A 17,157-nucleotide genomic window follows, 5' to 3' on the forward strand; every position below is an offset into this window, starting at 1 on the left:
TGTCTCCTCTCTGCCACAATGCACATGCCACTGGTGTAAAACCCTTCTCAGCAGATGAGAACACCAGCAGAACACTGCTAAGCAGTAGCCTTCATTCATAGCCAAACCATCCTCTCTACAACACAAACCTCTCTGAGGAGGAGAGAGCAGGGAAATAGGACTTTTAAAGCAGTCTGCCCCACAAACCCTTACCCCAGTACTGTTTGCACTTAAGTCCAAACCCAGGAAAGTCAGCTTTTTTTTTTCCCTCTCAAGCAGTCAATAACTAACCTCTGGACCTGGCTGTTTATGAGACACAGAGAGAAAAATTCTAAAAGACAGCGACCAAGAGGACGTGGGTGCAGAGGGAGGAGGAAGGCAGGGAGGGGGAGAGGAGGGATACGTATGTCACAGCTTACCTCAGAGCCAGAATTAGAAGCTGGGTTGAAAAAATAAAATCACAGCAGGAAATAATGTGTGGCTTAAAATAGCAGCATCAAATGGGAGCGAGAATGGGGAGTGGGTGGCATTGAGGTTGCTGCTCTGTTCCTCCCTCAATGGCAGGGTGATTAATATGTCTATGCTACTTGTGTTTATGTAACAAAGGGCACTAAAGGCCAAAGCTGCATTCTCACTAACACTGCAGGGGAGTCAGTGAATCTTTTCTTCCCACCATAGCCTTCAGTAGGAGGATCTGCACTTGTGCTTCCTGCCCCAGAAACAACGAAAAAAAATAAACCCACAGCCCATGCTTTTGCACTGCACACACACTTACAGCTCTACGGCACGGCAGGGCAGCACAGAGACCTTTAAGGCTTTGAAGGCATTCTCCTGTCTCTTGGAGCTCCCCACACAAAAAGCCTGTTCCCAGAGCACACCTGTAAATGTGGTCAGGTTGTCTGTGGCTGGAGGCTGCACTGTAATAGCAGGCAAGGTACCACTGCATGTTGCTACACATTTTTCTTCTCTGTCTTTGCAATGCAATGAATCATAGATCTCTAAGATGGGTCATGCAGTCCATTTCCTTGCCAGCGCAGGACTGTTCCCAGCCATGTACTTAATCCCTCACGTTTCTCTTGGGAGACAGTGATTCAGACTGATCAGTCTGTTTCTCTACACACCTTGTATCCTGAGAACTGCATTAGAGACTGACAAGCACTCACGTGTTTTGGTAAGGAAAAGGATATTTCTCTTGGGTGCTTTAAAAGATATTCAATCTCACTGCATCACTGTTCACTGATGACGCTGATGTTACATAGCCAAGCAGCCAAGGGAGGTATTATGCTGCTTGTTTTTCAGACTGCTGCGAGCTCTTCTCTTCTAAGAAGCAGAACAGGCCTGCTCTGCAGTTGCAGAGAAAGGTGGGAAAGTGTCCCCAGCAAGCCCCAAGGGGTGTAGGAAGCTTGCATCTCAGTTGGTTATGCTCAGTACCTCCCACTTGTCTGAAAGGTGGTGTGCTGCTACAGCTCAGTGTTTGATTCCCTGAGAGCAAAGGCAAGAGCAAAGACCTTCTTTTATGTGCACAGACAGGATAAGCCTGAACCCTCTCACAGTCATTTCCCCTGTCAAAATACCTGTTTGCAAATACTTGGACATGCAAATAGCATATGGCCAAGTTTGTAGCATGATAAAAACCTGCTGCACAGGCCTGATTCTGATACTTTCTGACATCAGCAGGTATCTTTGACATACGTCAGGCTGTGCTGCTGTCAGAGGAAGGAGAATCTGCTGTCCCAGATCTGATGCAAATCTTCCCACAGGCAGAGCAGCACAATTTATTTAAGCATGGCATGCTGGTGGCTGCAGACAGAGATTACTCCCAGCAACCCCATCAACATGTATAACAACATGCTAGTGAAATCCAATCATGGTAAATATCTCCACCATGTTATCCCTCCAAGCAAATATAGTACCTGTATGGAAGAAATTCCTCAGAATGTTTCCTGTCTGGAGCTGGAGCTTGCCAGAGACTGAATTTCCTCTGAGGATACAGAGGGGAATGCAAAGCAAAGAAGCTAACAAGAAAATGAGATGATACATATTTGAACCTACTCTACAGAAATGCTTCTCAGCAAGCACATTCCCCCTCCCTCCCCCCCCCTAGTTTAAGTAAAAATGAAGCACTTAGATTTTAAAATATCAGCTGTGATATTTTTCTTAAGTATTTCTTATTTTTACTCTACTGCCTCCCTTTCTGCCTATTTTTTTCCAGCTGCAATTCTGTGACTTACACATCCTGAAAATCAAAGAGGTTGTTTTTGCCAATAGCAAAGTGCTATGCATCCTCTCAACCATCTGGAAATTGATTTTTTATTCTTCCCCTCTCCCAACCACACATGCACGTGCACACACACAACCAATTCTTTGTGTCTTGGAATCATTTCCCGCACCAAAGCTGATGGCCATGAAAAGAATTCAATAAAAAAGTTCCACAGGCATTAAGAGGCTGAGACAGAATAAACAAGGGTGACTTCCTGGGCACTAGTTCTCATCCAAACAGCCACCTCATGAGGAAGTGATGAATGCAATGGAGCATATGGTTCAGTGGTTAGAGATTAAGTTAAGGTTCCAGTGTTTTTGTCCTGGCTCTGCTACAAATCTCGTTGTCATTAAGAGCAACTTACCTACCTGCTTAGTGCTTTGGCCTCCCCAGCTGTAAATAGGGACACAGGTACTTTCTAACCTACATGATGATCAATGCATTCATGTTTGTAATGTGACCTAATCTCCAGAGAAGTAATCTAAAGGGGAAACAGCCATGATAGCTCTATTCTGAAACTGTCAAGCAGGACAGTCTGGAAGCCAGAGACTAGACTTGCTCATCTCTTGCCCAGAGGCAAATCCTAAGTGAGCTATGCCACCATGCTATCCGGATGACTGCAGGTCTGCAAGAGAAGAGACAAAGAGACAGAGCCACGCTGACTGGTACAAACATGCTTACGGTGTCCAGCTGAGAATGAGTAACAGCTGCTTGCTCATCATCCTGATTTCTGTCACTACTAGTGTTTTGAATGCTGAAGTGTCCCAGTACTGTGACTCAGGGCTGTGAGTCATGGACTGTATGTCTCTACCACATGGAATCACTCATTCGCTCTCTGGGATGATATTGCAGAAATCACAGATCATCTTGGGTCTCCTACAGCAGTAAATCTTGAGAATCATGGCATGTATTTACAAACACATCCAGAACAATGTCATCCTGTCTCCAGTCAGTGTCTGTCAGGAATATATATTGGAGATCAGCTCCGTATACTCACCTTCACCCAGTAACTCTAAAAGCAAAAGTAGAAGTCTATTCTCACTCCTGTGGACTTCTAACTCCTGTATCCTCAGACTAGACTAAATGGGATGTAATGCAGAGAGTATTCAACCTTTTGTTTTCCCTGCTTTTATGAGTCACATTTTTGGACCTGAAATGCTGACAACAGGCTGACACAATGCCTTTTGGCACCAGATCTGCCTCATCCTTGTTCAGGCTCTCCATCCTTCCTGCTAAGGAAGCTTTGATCTCATAACAGTCTCCTAACCTCAGTTTGGCTGAAATTAGCTGGATGCAGGGCTGCAGCAGAAGCCCTCTCTGAGCTGGCTAGCAAGACCTCTGAAAAGACACCAGATACTCCCAAACTATCTTCAAGACCTTGTGTGGACCACATACATTGCAGTGGACAGTTCTCCCATCTACAAACTGTGACAACAACCAGCTGCACATTGCAGTGGACAGTTCTCCCATCTACACACTGTGACAACAACCAGCTGCACATTGCAGTGGACAGTTCTCCCATCTACAAACTGTGACACCAACCAGCTGCACATTGCAGTGGACAGTTCTCCCATCTACACACTGTGACAACAACCAGCTGCACATTGCAGTGGACAGTTCTCCCATCTACAAACTGTGACACCAACCAGCTGCACATTGCAGTGGACAGTTCTCCCATCTACACACTGTGACAACAACCAACTGCACATTGCAGTGGACAGTTCTCCCATCTACACACTGTCACAACAACCAGCTGCACATTGCAGTGGACAGTTCTCCCATCTACACACTGTCACAACAACCAGCTGCACATTGCAGTGGACAGTTCTCCCATCTACACACTGTCACAACAACCAGCTGCACGTTGCAGTGGACAGTTCTCCCATCTACACACTGTGACAACAACCAGCTGCACATTCAGGAGCTCTTCTCCAGTTTATATAAATTCTCTGTTGACACAGGTGCAGCTGAAGTGGCCACCGCTTTCTGCTGGAATGAGGGAGCAGAGGCTCCCCTCAGCACTGAGGGGCAAAACTCTGAGTGATCTCACCGGCTGGGAACCTCCTGTGCTGCCTGCCTATACAGCACCTAATCAGTGAAGCAGAGACCTCACGCCGAGAAGTGTGGGACTTGCCAACACTCCTCTAGTGGCAGTGCAGTTTGCATTGCAAAAGAGTGTTTCTGTTGGCATATGCTGCTTTTCTGGATTAAGGCATGCCTGCTTTCGCAGGTATCTCCACAGAAAGGTGTTTCGCTGGTGGAAAGATGTGGTAAGGAATGAGTCTCCCTGCTTGCAGCCGGTCTGAATCCTTCCCCCCGCCCCCAGCAGATAAAAGACTGTGGTGGCACGCTGTCTGAGCGAGCTTTCGTGTGCCGACACAGGGTGACTCTGCTGGTACATCTGAACTAGTGCAGACAGCCACCGAGATTCCTATTGGGAAAGCGAACACAACGCTCCGAGCACAGGGACTCCCAAGCGATAGGAAGTGACTTCAGCACACCAGTTCCTCTATTCCCGTAACTCTGTGGGTTTGCCAATAATCCTCATTGTCCTTGCGAAGAAAGGAGAGCTTTTGCTAACTGATTACATCCCCCTTTCCTTACTGTGGTCAGCCAGTTGCTTCATGCCAGAAACAGCTGGTAGGATGGATAGATAAGCACACTTCTCAATGTATTTCCCTCTCTGCTGTAACCAGATCCATCCCTGCAGCCACCAGAAAGGAGTGAAACAACACTGAGCAGTTGTCTTGCCAGTACCAGTTTTCTAGAAACACTGACCCAGGGAGTCTTAATTTTCCCCACATCTTTGTACAAAATACTGCAGGTCTCCATGAAAGAAAGCAGGATGGTCCCAACCCTCCCTACCATCTCCCAACAACAGCCCATACCACAGCTCCACAATCCCTGCAGATGAAGCAGTTCATCTGGCAGACCAAGAAAATGCAGGACTCAAGACCTTGAGATACCAGGAGGCCAAGATAGCACCTCTCAGACAGCATCCATGTCCGGAACCATAGCAGGGGTGGGTCTAGCAGTGCAATCTGAGACCAGCTAAGAAACGCTCAAGACCAGACGCTTTGAGGACAAGCATGAATGCATTTGGAGTATCACCCTATTGTGATTAAAGCACTGTGCACCTTGAGTTCAGCATTTCTGGATAGCCTAAAGGCATTCTTCGAATGCAGTAGCACAGTTAAGCAATAAAAAGCTTCAGGATAACCTCTGTTCCAAGCACATCATCCTATTTTAAGCAGCACATCATGACAAAAGGCATCTCAGGCCAAATTTTTCTTCGATTTGAGTCACAGAAGTGACATCAGGGATGGAGTTAGCCCAGCTTTCTAAGTGACTAAAAGATGGCCAATTTTATTTATTTGTTTTTTCTTTTGTCTTTATTTTTTTCCCTGCACTGGTTCCTGGAATCAGGCTTGTAAACACAGCCCTTCCCTTGCTGTTAGCTCACACTGTGAGGTCGGTAGGGATGTTCAAATAGCATCTTCTCTGACCTTTGTGGTACTGAAACGATTGTTGTTCCTTTTTTGGAGGCTTCTGAGAAGGTCCCACAAGCTTCTGTCCCCCTATCTCCTGAACAGCATCTGCAGCATCCAACCACAGTCCCTCTGGAGGGCAGCGCGGCTCTCACAGTGACGACACCACACTCTTAATTTGTTCCAGCCTGTTTCACACTGACATTTAGCACTGACGTCATCAGCTGCCGAAATTTCATTGCTGCTGCTAAGAATAACAGCCCTTCTCATGCCTTACCTTACACCAAATAATTATTTGTTAATACGGTAGGGATCTAGGCTTATCTTTGCTGACACAAATCAGGTTCTGGTGGTTAAAAGAAGTGGGAACAAAGCACTGAAGATTCTTACATGTTCTGTCAGTCTGGGACAAAAACAAAACTAAAAAGCAAACAAACAAACAAAAAACAACCAGACCAAACCACAAAAAGCCGAGAGTGCATTGTTAAGTGATAAGAGCACTGTAAAAAATGAACAAGGAAAGTTCAGACTGTATCACAGTATCATCAGGGTTGGAAGAGACCTCACAGATCATCAAGTCCAACCCTTTACCACAGAGCTCAAGGCTAGACCATGGCACCAAGTGCCCCATCCAACCTTGCCTTGAATAGCCCCAGGGACGGCGACTCCACCACCTCCCCGGGCAGCCCACTCCAGTATCCTAAACTGGTTTAGTTTCAGGTTTTCTTGCTGGACAGTCCTAGGCACTGTGAATTGCTTTAATAGCCTAGGCTACAGTCTGCCCCACAAGTCCCTTACTGAGCCCCTTCTAAATTCACCAAGGCTTTGTACCTTGCATATTTGTGTCTGCTGGTGCAGTGTAGGCATAAAATACTGCCAAATCAGAATTACCCATTGGCTTTGGGGTCTGAACCAAATCCCACTGACTTCTGTGGGAGGATTTCTATTAACTTGAATGGGCATGGAATCAAACCTAAATTGGCAGTGCTGTGCACCCATTTGGCATAGTGTAGTTCTCTGCATAAGGTGGAGAATCAGGTCCAAATACACTGAGAAATGCTTTAATTAAGAGCATTAGTGAGGAGAGAGATATTTGTCATCATTAAGCTGAAAAACTGAATTTGTTCTGTACTTTTAATGGTCAGATTTTCAAAGACTAAAGGTCTAAAGATGAAGCTGAGCGCTTACAGAAAATATGTGAAGGGCAATCAGGTGCTAAAGAGACTTTCAAATCAATAGGTCTGTTCACTTATTTACACACTATCTGCATTTTCTGGCAGCCCTATAAATCTAACCATAAGTCATAAGGTGACCATTACCTGCAGCTGCCAGCCAGCTCTACTCACGGATTCCTGATCAGTACCCAGACTCTCAGAAGCACACTGAGCAGCAGCTGAGAGAAACTGGCACCAGGAGCACCAAATATTGGCATCTGCCCTCTATGGCCTCTCCTCACAGGAGACCAGCACCTCTGTCAACCACAGCAGCTCATCTGCAGTCCCTCCTGGTCAGAGGTGCCAAAGGCCTTTACAAATCAGAAACACAGATCTCCTGGAAAATGTTATTTTCAGCACTGCTGGGGAAGTCTGTGGCTAGCACAGCTTCCGCTCCAGAAGCAGACCTGAACCTAGATGAACCTAGCATCCGGTGGAAAAGAAAACTCTCAGAACTTCTGCTTCCCCATCAACTCTGAGGTCTGGCATAATTTCCTATGCTGCTGCTGGCCTTCTCGAGTGCCTTTTGCCACTGCTTGGTCTTTAGAAACTGCTGTGTTCATTATCTCCTCACGTCTCTACTGCAGAATAAGGGAATTCTTAGGAGCTGTCCCTTCTGATACATCTTTTGGTTTCTTGTCTGGAGTATTTTCCCTGTCTGTTGCTTTTCATTCACACTTAAGTGCTCAGCATAGTCCTTTTCTGGAAAGCACAGGGAGAGGGATCATGAGACATCACTGCTTTAAAATCCTAGAGGCCACAAAAGAGAAGATGAAAGCAGCATTGTTACACTAAGATGCCTTCCCCTTAAGTGCTGCAGGGAAAGAGATCCAGAAAATGTAGCTGCTACAGATGAAGGCAAAGAGAAAGTGAAAGAGTTGTTGAAGTCAGCCAAGCCTTGAAAATAAAAGACAGGAGCTATGAATGTCTCCTCCGGCCCCTGGCAGGCATTCTTGTTCAGTCTGAATTGGTCAGCAAGGTCACATGCTGCTGGACTGATCCAAGCATATCTCTGAGCTGACTTGCTTCTCCCAGCAGGCAGGATGGGTTTGGCTGGAAGCCTGAGGGATCACTGTGGCCACTTGATTTCCTCAAATCCTTGTGCTACCCTCTTCCTCCCCATGACTAATTTCCCTGCACCTCTTCCCACGCATGCCCTCTGTTCCTCACCCCACGCATTTTTATGCACAAAAGAAACTTGCTAGATTATGCCACCTGCTACTGGGATAAGTACCAGGGGAAAGAGAGGAATGTACTGGGGAACAGTACTCCTAAAAAAAACAAGGAAGGAAAGGAAGAATCCTGCCTGGCTTTGGCAGGACCAGATCTCCAACCAGCTTCTTCTGATAAAAACCCTGCTTCTGGGAAGAGGTTAAAAATGTGCTCTAAAAGCTGCATTTAAGTTGCTAAAAGAACTGTTCACTATAAACCAATAAGGCCTCAGATATACTCATGCCCATCCTGGAGAGTCAGCAAGCCAGATGATACCAGAGCTGGTTCAGTTCTGTAGGGTAAGTCACAGTATCACCAAGGCTGGAAGAGACCTCACAGATCATCAAGTCCAACCTGTTACCACAGAGCTCAAGGCTAGACCATGGCACCAAGTGCCACGTCCAATCCTGCCTTGAACAGCTCCAGGGATGGCGACTCCACCACCTCCCCTTGGAGACACATACTAAAGGCAAAGCTATGCCTAGCAGTATTCCATGGTGTCAGCAGGCATGGTGCTGCCCCACCACATATTTTTGGTTTTCTTTTGCTGACATCTACAAAACTGCTTCCAGCCTCTAGCTGTGGCCCTAGTTCTGTTCTATACCAGTTGCACTCTGGTGCTGCTCCACTTCAGACTAGTTTTGAGCCTCAACTTCCCTGGGTTGAGCAAGAGACCTACAGTTCTATTTGTTGCTTACACCAAAAAGAATAATCTAATTAAAAAGCACTGGAAGCCACATGCATTTGCAGAAATGGCTCCACTTCAGAGGAACCTCTCGAGGCAAATAAGTGAGTAATTTTTCAAGGGTTTAGCCGTTTATGAAAATATCCTCTATAGTTACGCTCGCTAGGATAAAATTGCAAGTGTTTTCAATCCTCATGCTTCAGGGCATAAGTTGATCCTCAGCTGAGGGCCAGGGAGGAATTTCCTCCCAGAGGATATTATTGTTCTGTGAGGTATCTCATGCAAGATTCACGTCTTCCTCCAGAGTATTTGGCATTAGTAACTGCATGCCGAAAACAAAACACAACAAAAAACCAGAAGATACCACTCAGAGGGAGCGCTCAAAAGGAGCCAGTGGTCTGCCTGCTCCGCGGAGCCCTGCCAGGCGTATTTACGCCCTCTTAACTAACCGGGCAGCCCCACCGATGGGGAGAGAGAACGTGGCCCTGCACCTCGGCCGCTGTCTCAAGTGGAAGCGAGCTCGCGTGGGAGAAAGGCACACGGAGGGCTCAGGACGGCGTGGCCGGAGGCTGCACGAAGCCAGCCCCAGCATCGCCTGCTGTTGTGCCAGCCCCGCGCCAGCGCAACAGGGGAGCGCACATCACCCCGGGGGCCGGGAGCGGGGCGGAGGCGGCAGCGTTGCACAAGCTGCGCTGCTCGATGTTGTAAGGGACCTCGAAAATCCGGGAAGGGCGGGGGCAGGACGCGGGCAGCAGCATTGCCGACAGACCCTACTCCTTCTGGGAAACGCCGTGACTCAGCCTCCCCCGCCAGCCGCGGAGCGCCTCCCGCCCCGCCTCTCTGGGCACGGCCAACCACCGCCTCTGAGATTTGCATGCGGCGCCCGGGCGCTTCTGGGTGGGCAACGGGGGCTGGCTCCTGCTTCTCTCTCCCCTAATGCCGAGCTCTAGCCGTGCAGCGGCATGGGCTGCCGCCGCGGACTAGCGGAGGGCGCATTTCGGCGGCAGAACGCCCCTCGCCGTGACCTCAGGGCTGTACCTCTCTTTGGTCTTATATACTTGTAGCGGAGCATGACTCAGTTGCCCGGATGACCCTCAGTGGTCTGGGGTGCAGGCTTCAAACCTGTAGCTGTCTAGCGACAGAGTGGTTCAATTCCACCTTTCGGGCGAGGCGGGACGGCCGCTTGTGTTTTGCCCCGGGCGGGCGCTATCTTTCGCCCTGGCAGCGGTCGGGAGCCGGCGCCGCGCCCGACCATCCTCGGGGCAAAAGGCGACACCACCCTTAAGCTAATATGCTATAGCTATGCTCACCCTCCATCCACCTTATCCCGCAGTGCACTTTCTGGGGGACGTTTCCTCTGGTTGCTTTTGACTGTCCCCTGAGAGCAAGGTCTGCAAAGAGCCGAGCTAATGGCCGTGCGCTGGCCGCATCCAAAGCAAGGCAAATCTCCCTGGGTGACAATTCAGATTTTAATTGGATTCTGCTAAGCAGTAGATTCAGTTAAACGGTGTCACACGTTCTACAAGAACAGAAAAGACGTAAATAACAGAAGCCATTCTCTAGATCTGTTCCATATTGATGATAACCAGTCTCCCACCCACGCTACAACAAAGATGCTTCACTTCAGCAGTAAGCACGGGTGCTAATAATGTCACCCAGCCTCACAAAAGTAAAGGTTAGCACAAAGCTAAAAAACATATTCTTCAAAGCAGAAGGCATTTATCCTGTGATATCCTGTTGCAACAACTCCAGCAGCTGATTTGTAGAGCTTCTAGATAGAACAAGACCTCAGCCACCCCCACCACGGCAGAGCGAGAATTCAGAGGTCATGTCCTCATCACCTTCCAGTCCCATGGGCAGGAAAGGAGACTCTGCCGGGTGAATCCCTCAGAAAAAGAGAAGAAATACCATGCAAATAATCAGGCCTCCAGTGTTCCTGGGTGCATTCTGGGGGGTGCAGTGCCATCCAGAGTTAAGTTGTTTAGCCTAGAGAAGAGGAGGCTCAGAGGTGACCTCATTGCTGTCTAGAACTACCTGAAAGGACACTGTAGCCAGGTGGGGGGTGGCCTCTTCTGCCAGGCAAGCAGCCATAGAACAAGGGGACACAGTCTCAAGTTGTGCCGGGGAAATATAGGCTGGATGTTAGGAGGAAGTTGTTGCCAGAGAGAGTGATTGGCATTGGAATGGGCTGCCCAGGGAGGTGGTGGAGGCACCGTCCCTGGAGGTCTTCAAGAAAAGACTGGATGAGGCACTTGGTGCCATGGTCTAGTTGTTTGGCTAGGGCTGGGTGCTAGGTTGGACTGGATGATCTTGGAGGTGTCTTCCAACCTGGTTGATTCTATGACTCTATGATTCTAAGTAGGCAAGTGTTTCTGAGGATCCAAGCTGGAATGAAGGTGCTTCCTTTACATCAAGTGACTCACTCCAGGTGAAGACCTAGGAGGAGGCAGGAAGGACACAGAGGGCCCTAATACCACTCCTGTGTCTACTACTGCTTCCAGCCTGCCAAGCACCCATGTCAGTTGCAGAGCAGCAGCCATGGTGCCAGCACAGCTCATTGCTCTGTGAATACATTGGCCTGTAATAGGAAATATGGGGGGTGGAAAACCCTCAGAGCTCACAGAGCACGTGGTAACTTTGCAATGGCCTTTCAGATGTGCTGTGTGCTCCACAATGCAGCCGGGAGCACCCTGAGTCCCAGATGGCTATCCTTCTGCTCCATGCTGCTCTATCTACCAGCCTGCCTCCTCTGCCCATAAGGAACTTTCAGTGTGGAATTTCTCTGTGGCCTCAGAAATTGGTATCTGTGCCACAGTTTGGCTGGGGGCTTTTGTTTGCATCGGGGCTGGAGTTGGGCAGAGAGTTTGAAAGGCCTTTGCCCAGTAGTGGGCAGCTGAGAATGTTAGCATTCAGTGTCAGTTACCAAGTAGAACATAATACAGCTCTTTCATGTGGTGTTTATAACTGAACATGCTGTTTTGTGTCAGCCTGGTTTTTGGTTGGGTTTTTTTTGTTGTCTTTTTTTTTTTTTACTTCCAAGAAGTAGTTTTGGCTTAAATTATGACAATTACATTCTTATACTCCCTCCCCCCATCCAACCCCCACCCTTGCCCTGCGTGCACACAAACACAAATGGGAATTCTGTGCTCTTAAGTGTGATTTGAACTGGGATCTGTGCCTGGCATTGAGTTCATTTTTTCCTCCAGAACAAAAGAGGCAACATCCACTTTTCATCATCACTCTTAGAATAGAGTAGGATGGTCAGATTGCTGCTGTGGCTGATTTGTCCCTCAGGGAGCTCACAGGGAAAACAGACTTTAAAGCACATGAGAGATGAAGCTAGAGAACCCTGGCCAGAGAGGTTGTGGTAAGCAGTGTAAGGGTCTAGGTTTGTGAAATCCTGTGTTAATCTCTACTCTGAGCTGCTTACACACCCACTGGCTGGCTCTTGCACCTGGGCAGTGCCTCATCTGGTTAGTAATGCAGGCATGTGGCAGGAAACAATCCTGTCTTTTGGAGCTGTGCCCTCCAGGACTGCACCTCTAGCACCTAGGGAAACACTGGGCTGCATTAGAACTGGAGACACAACAAGGCTGCTCTGGCAGCCTTTAGGTGACACAATAGGTGGGACAAGGCCTTGGAAAAGAGGGCACCCTAGATTTGGGTGCTATTTTTTAAACACTGATTGGAGGAGAACACCAGTGTGGGGGCCTGTGTAGATGATCTGGCTGTAGGAGGTACATTTTACACAGTGCTGTCCATGTATTGCCTGTGTCTTCATTGTTTGGAGTCACTCATTCGTCAAAGCTTTCTATGTTTGAACCTGAATGTCACTTTCCTCCCTGACAAAGGGCCAAATGCTTCACTACTGGTTGGAATGCAGTCCAGGGGTTACTCAGAGCCAAGATGCACCAGAGCCTGGATCCTCAGGAGAACATAATCTGCCTGCTGTTGTTTTCCCCGTGGAGTCACAGCACAGGGAGGAGGATGTGCTGGTGACAGATGGTTGACACGACTTGCAAAGCGTATGGGTGACTGGGCTGTGAGTCAGCAAGTGTTTGATTACAAGAGATCAGGAGCATGTGCTTTTGCACTAGTAACAGTGGCCCTAGCTGGGTCTTCTGGAGGATTAAGCACAGGCTGCAGTCTGAAACCTGTGCCTGCTGTCCTCCATGGGAAGAAAGCAGGGACAGGTGGCCTATTGGAGAAGAAAGTCAAACTCCTAATTACTGTTTACATTGGTAATGGACAGTGTCTGAGTCTGTATAAATATATGACCTGCCAGTAGTGCTTAGACGTTCTGCTAGCCTTCAGAAAGGAAACCATTCAACATCCTGGCCTAAAATAATGACCGTCTTGTTTGGAGGGAATAGGGCTTAGAAAGCTTCTTTTGTAGTCGAGTCGCTAGAGGGGGACAAAGACCTAGTCTGCATATGCATCCATCTTCCAGTTTTCCCACTACAGCTGTGGGAGACACCTTGGAGAGGCAGAAGCAGAAATGGCCCTTGTCTTCCTCAGATTCGAAGGTGTCCGAGCGCTGGGACAGCTTTCCTGAGGCCAAGCACGCAGCTGGGGATCAGCAGCACACTGGGGAAACAAAGCCACTCCTGCTGCACCAGAAGCAGGGTGGTGCATGCATGTGCATGTGGAGTTTAGCAACTGTATTGGTTCTCCCAGCATTTCTCCCTACCTAGGCCCAGCCTGCTCATAGCTTAGCCATCAAGGGCTACGTTCCAGCTGTTGTGTGGTAGCAGACAGTGCCACCTGGGTGGAGGACCCAGCAATCGTAGATGTTTACAGGCACACACCGGGTTTCTCATTTCTCCTCTTTTGTGAATGGAGGAGAGCTGAACTCTCAGGTCTGGACAGGAGCCAGGTGTTACTGTTGTCTCTGTGAGTTAAAGACGTAATGGAAATATTGGAAGACTTGAACAGAGAGTACCTGAATGCATCCTGCTGGCACGCAGAGTGCCGAAGTAGCTGTGGCAAGCAGCAAGGCCATGCCTGCCACTAACATATTGACCTGAAGTACTTAAAAGCCACCACGCAAGCTCCCCTGGTGAAATGTCGGCCGGAATGACTCAGGCGAATGGACCGTGATACGCAGTCCTTAGCCCAGCCAGGCTGTGTGTGCAACCAAGACACTCCCATTTTCTCCCCTCCAGCATACTTCTCTGACCAAATCCAGGACTGAGCCATTTGGCTCTGACTGGAGCTGGTCAGAACATGTTTTTCGTTTCTTCTCTTTTCCCCTCCTTCACCCCTTGGAAAATGTTGGCACTTCAGCAAAAGGCTGAAAATCCAAACCCTGAATATTTTCCATTGGAAAACGCTGGGGGAAAGGGAGGGTAGCAATCCCCAAAGTGCCAACAATCAAATCTCAATGTACTTTTAAGATTTTTTGGGTTTAAGAGAGGGGGGCACATTTGGAGGACAAGCAAACGCTTTCTATGAAAACGTCCTTTCTCTCAACCCCCCTTTTTTTTTTCACTAGCAAAGTGTTCCAGCTGACATCATTTTCACTGGTGATGGTTTGAACATTCTCTACATCTAATTTTGGAATCGACCTGAAGGAAACTTTTGTAACTTTACTGGAACAAAAGGCACAAGTGACACTCCCACTGAACAACTGATATGCACTTGGTATTCTTAGTAGCATGAAAATATACCCTGATTCTCTCCATTTGTCAACAATGCTGTTTACATAAATATCTCAAGCAAGTTAGCAACTCTGCCTCTGGAGATGCCATGCTCCCAAAGCTGCCTCAGACCTCACAGAATAGTCTTGAATCTACCTTTCACAAGATCACATCAAAGGCTATAATGGAAGCAATGCATACTGAAAGGAGTATTACCTGTAACTATCCCTTGAGTAACTGAGATCACAGAAACACTTACAAATTGTTTTGTTCTTGATGCCTTCCTCTGATTGAAATTTCTGCCTGAGCTGTGATGTGGACATGAAATGTCTGTTCCATCTTGTCTTTGCATATTATTCTGCTTTCCTGTAAGATACAAATAAAAGGGGACAATGTTAGCATAACAGAACACACGGATTTGTGGGAGATGAATTATATCCCCAAAACTTTTACTAAATGTGGCTAACAGCAGGTTAGAACTTAAAAACTGAAAGATCTTAAAGGTCATAAATAAATTCAGACCACAAACTAGCAGAAGCTTTCAAAAGAATAGCAGAGTGAAGTTCAGAATAACCCCCAAAGAATGGGAATAGAAATATTTAACTGAAGACAGATCTTTATCATTGGTAGGATATCATTACAGCAGAAGAGTAGATTCAGTGGCCCAGAGGTCCTTTCTAATTCATTGTGCCCCTTTCCCCATTTGTTTTTCCACATTGAAGCTTCCCAGTTGCTCTCTACTAAAATCTAGGGCAAGATTTCACTGCTGCACTTTGTGCTGGATTAGGACAAGTCTCTACCCCTTGTCACCTCCCAGTTTTTTCTGAACTACCCACCCGTATTTGAGTTCAGACAGTAAAAAAGAAGGGGCATGTTTGACTTCATCCATTGTCTAAAATTTTCTTTTCAGTTTAGGAACATCTCCCAGTGATTGTTAAAGCTTATACAGCAGTGGGGTCAAAAAGATAATGATGCAAAATGTCACTTTTAGACCTCACCTTTGTCAGTTGGGGACAAGTAAATTGCACATCAATAAAAGGAAGAGGCAACGAATGCCTCCAATAACTCAGTGGCAAGAAACTTATAGCTCCTAAGGACCTGCATTGGTGCTGTGTGTCCTTAGTCATATTTTTTCAACATAGGTAAGAATTTTTTCACTTACAGAACTCTGCCCTTGAGTTAATGAAATTAACAAATCAAGACCTTTAGTTCCTCACCTTGGAAGTGCAACTGCATACAAAAGGCAACAGAATACAACAGAATACCTGAAAACAGAATACAACAGAAACCTGAAAAGCAGATATCTGGAGATGTGGAGCTGTAGCTAGCCATTGGAAACCTATACACACATAGCTGAGCTGTGGCTTTGTGATCAGCGAAAGGCTGAGCTGCCCTTGCTCCCATCACTACTGAAAGGGCAAATGCAGCAACAGAGATCCCAAATAAGAAGGTAAAGGTTCAAATGAGTCACCCAGGCGCTGCGTGAAGCATGATGTCTGGGAGACCAGACGGACTGAGCCAGGGCCTGTGACTGTTCACATTAACAGAACTGCTTCACAAACCCGGCTTTCTGAGAAAGATCAGATTCTAGCTTCCTTCTGCTATTTTCAAGAGGCAGCAGTCTGCTCATACGACCTCCAGATTAGGCTGGCAGGCACTGAATCTCCCAACAAAAACTGAAGAAGGGCCCTTCTAGGCCAGAGCAATGCTCCTCCCCATCCAGCACTCTGCTCCCAGCTGGGGTAAGGTGAGAAACAATCTAGAGAAAGCACAAAGGTCTCCCTTGTGTTTCCTCAGCATTTGCCTTTGTTGGGTCAGGATGCTAGATTGTATATCCTGCCTGTTCCTTTTGGTGTCCGTTTATGGATGTATCATCTGCAAATTTGAGATGACTGATGCTGTCAGCCACTGCTGGGCCAGCAGCTTCTGTCTACCTAAAGTGATGTAATGTCATCTCTTTTAAATTCGTCTCCCACTACTAGCTTTGCTGAGTGCTCTCCCTTCTGCTGTTGAAGGGTTGGACTACTAATGGCTCTGCACTCACCTCAGCCACCCTAATTTTGTGAACCCAGTGGTGAATCATCAGGCAAATTGCGATAGTGGGTTGCTCAGCTCACTTCCAAACATCAGGAAAATTGCAATAGTGGGTTGCTCAGCTCACTTCCTTCCCTGCTTCTTCCTGACCTGCCCAGAGTGGTTTAACTCCTGGAGCGCTCTGTTACCAAACTCAGAGGGGAGAAAACAGACAGAAGAGCAAATGGAGAGCGACTTCCCTGCAGTGGTTCTGCTGTCCACGCAGCTGTTCACCAGTGACGCAACCGCTGTGTTTTGCGGTTGAAGAGCTGATGGCCCTGTCCTTCTCCTAGGGCTTCGCAAGCCCCTGCCCAGCAGGGGGCTGCAAAGCAGCAGGCAGGATTTCGGGAAGGGTAGGCTGGCAGCCCCGGCGGGGGTGTCAGGGGCATCTTCCAAAGTGGCTTTAATTAATGAGCACATGTGCAGCAAGGAGAGTTACAGCATCCCACTCAAACTGTTGACTTGGAGCCGCTTCGGGAGACAATCGTATTCTGCTCATTAGGAAAGACAGTTTTTGCAGTGCCCTTGGATTGGACGGCTCTTGGATTGCACCACGAGATCAAGTCCACGTATGGGCTGCCTGCCTTTCGGCTGCCAGCTCCAAGAG

The 17,157-nt window shown here is 47.7% G+C and overlaps 1 non-coding gene across 1 annotated transcript; it reads left to right on the forward strand.

The window, feature by feature from the left end:
* Positions 1-9,919: 9,919 nt before the first annotated feature.
* TRNASTOP-UCA (transfer RNA opal suppressor (anticodon UCA)) lies at positions 9,920-10,006 on the forward strand. Its single transcript has one exon. It is a non-coding gene; the product is annotated as a tRNA-Sec (tRNA).
* The last annotated feature ends 7,151 nt before the right edge of the window (positions 10,007-17,157 follow it).

This window comes from Pogoniulus pusillus, chromosome 18, assembly GCF_015220805.1.
Source record: "Pogoniulus pusillus isolate bPogPus1 chromosome 18, bPogPus1.pri, whole genome shotgun sequence".
NCBI lineage: Eukaryota > Metazoa > Chordata > Aves > Piciformes > Lybiidae > Pogoniulus > Pogoniulus pusillus.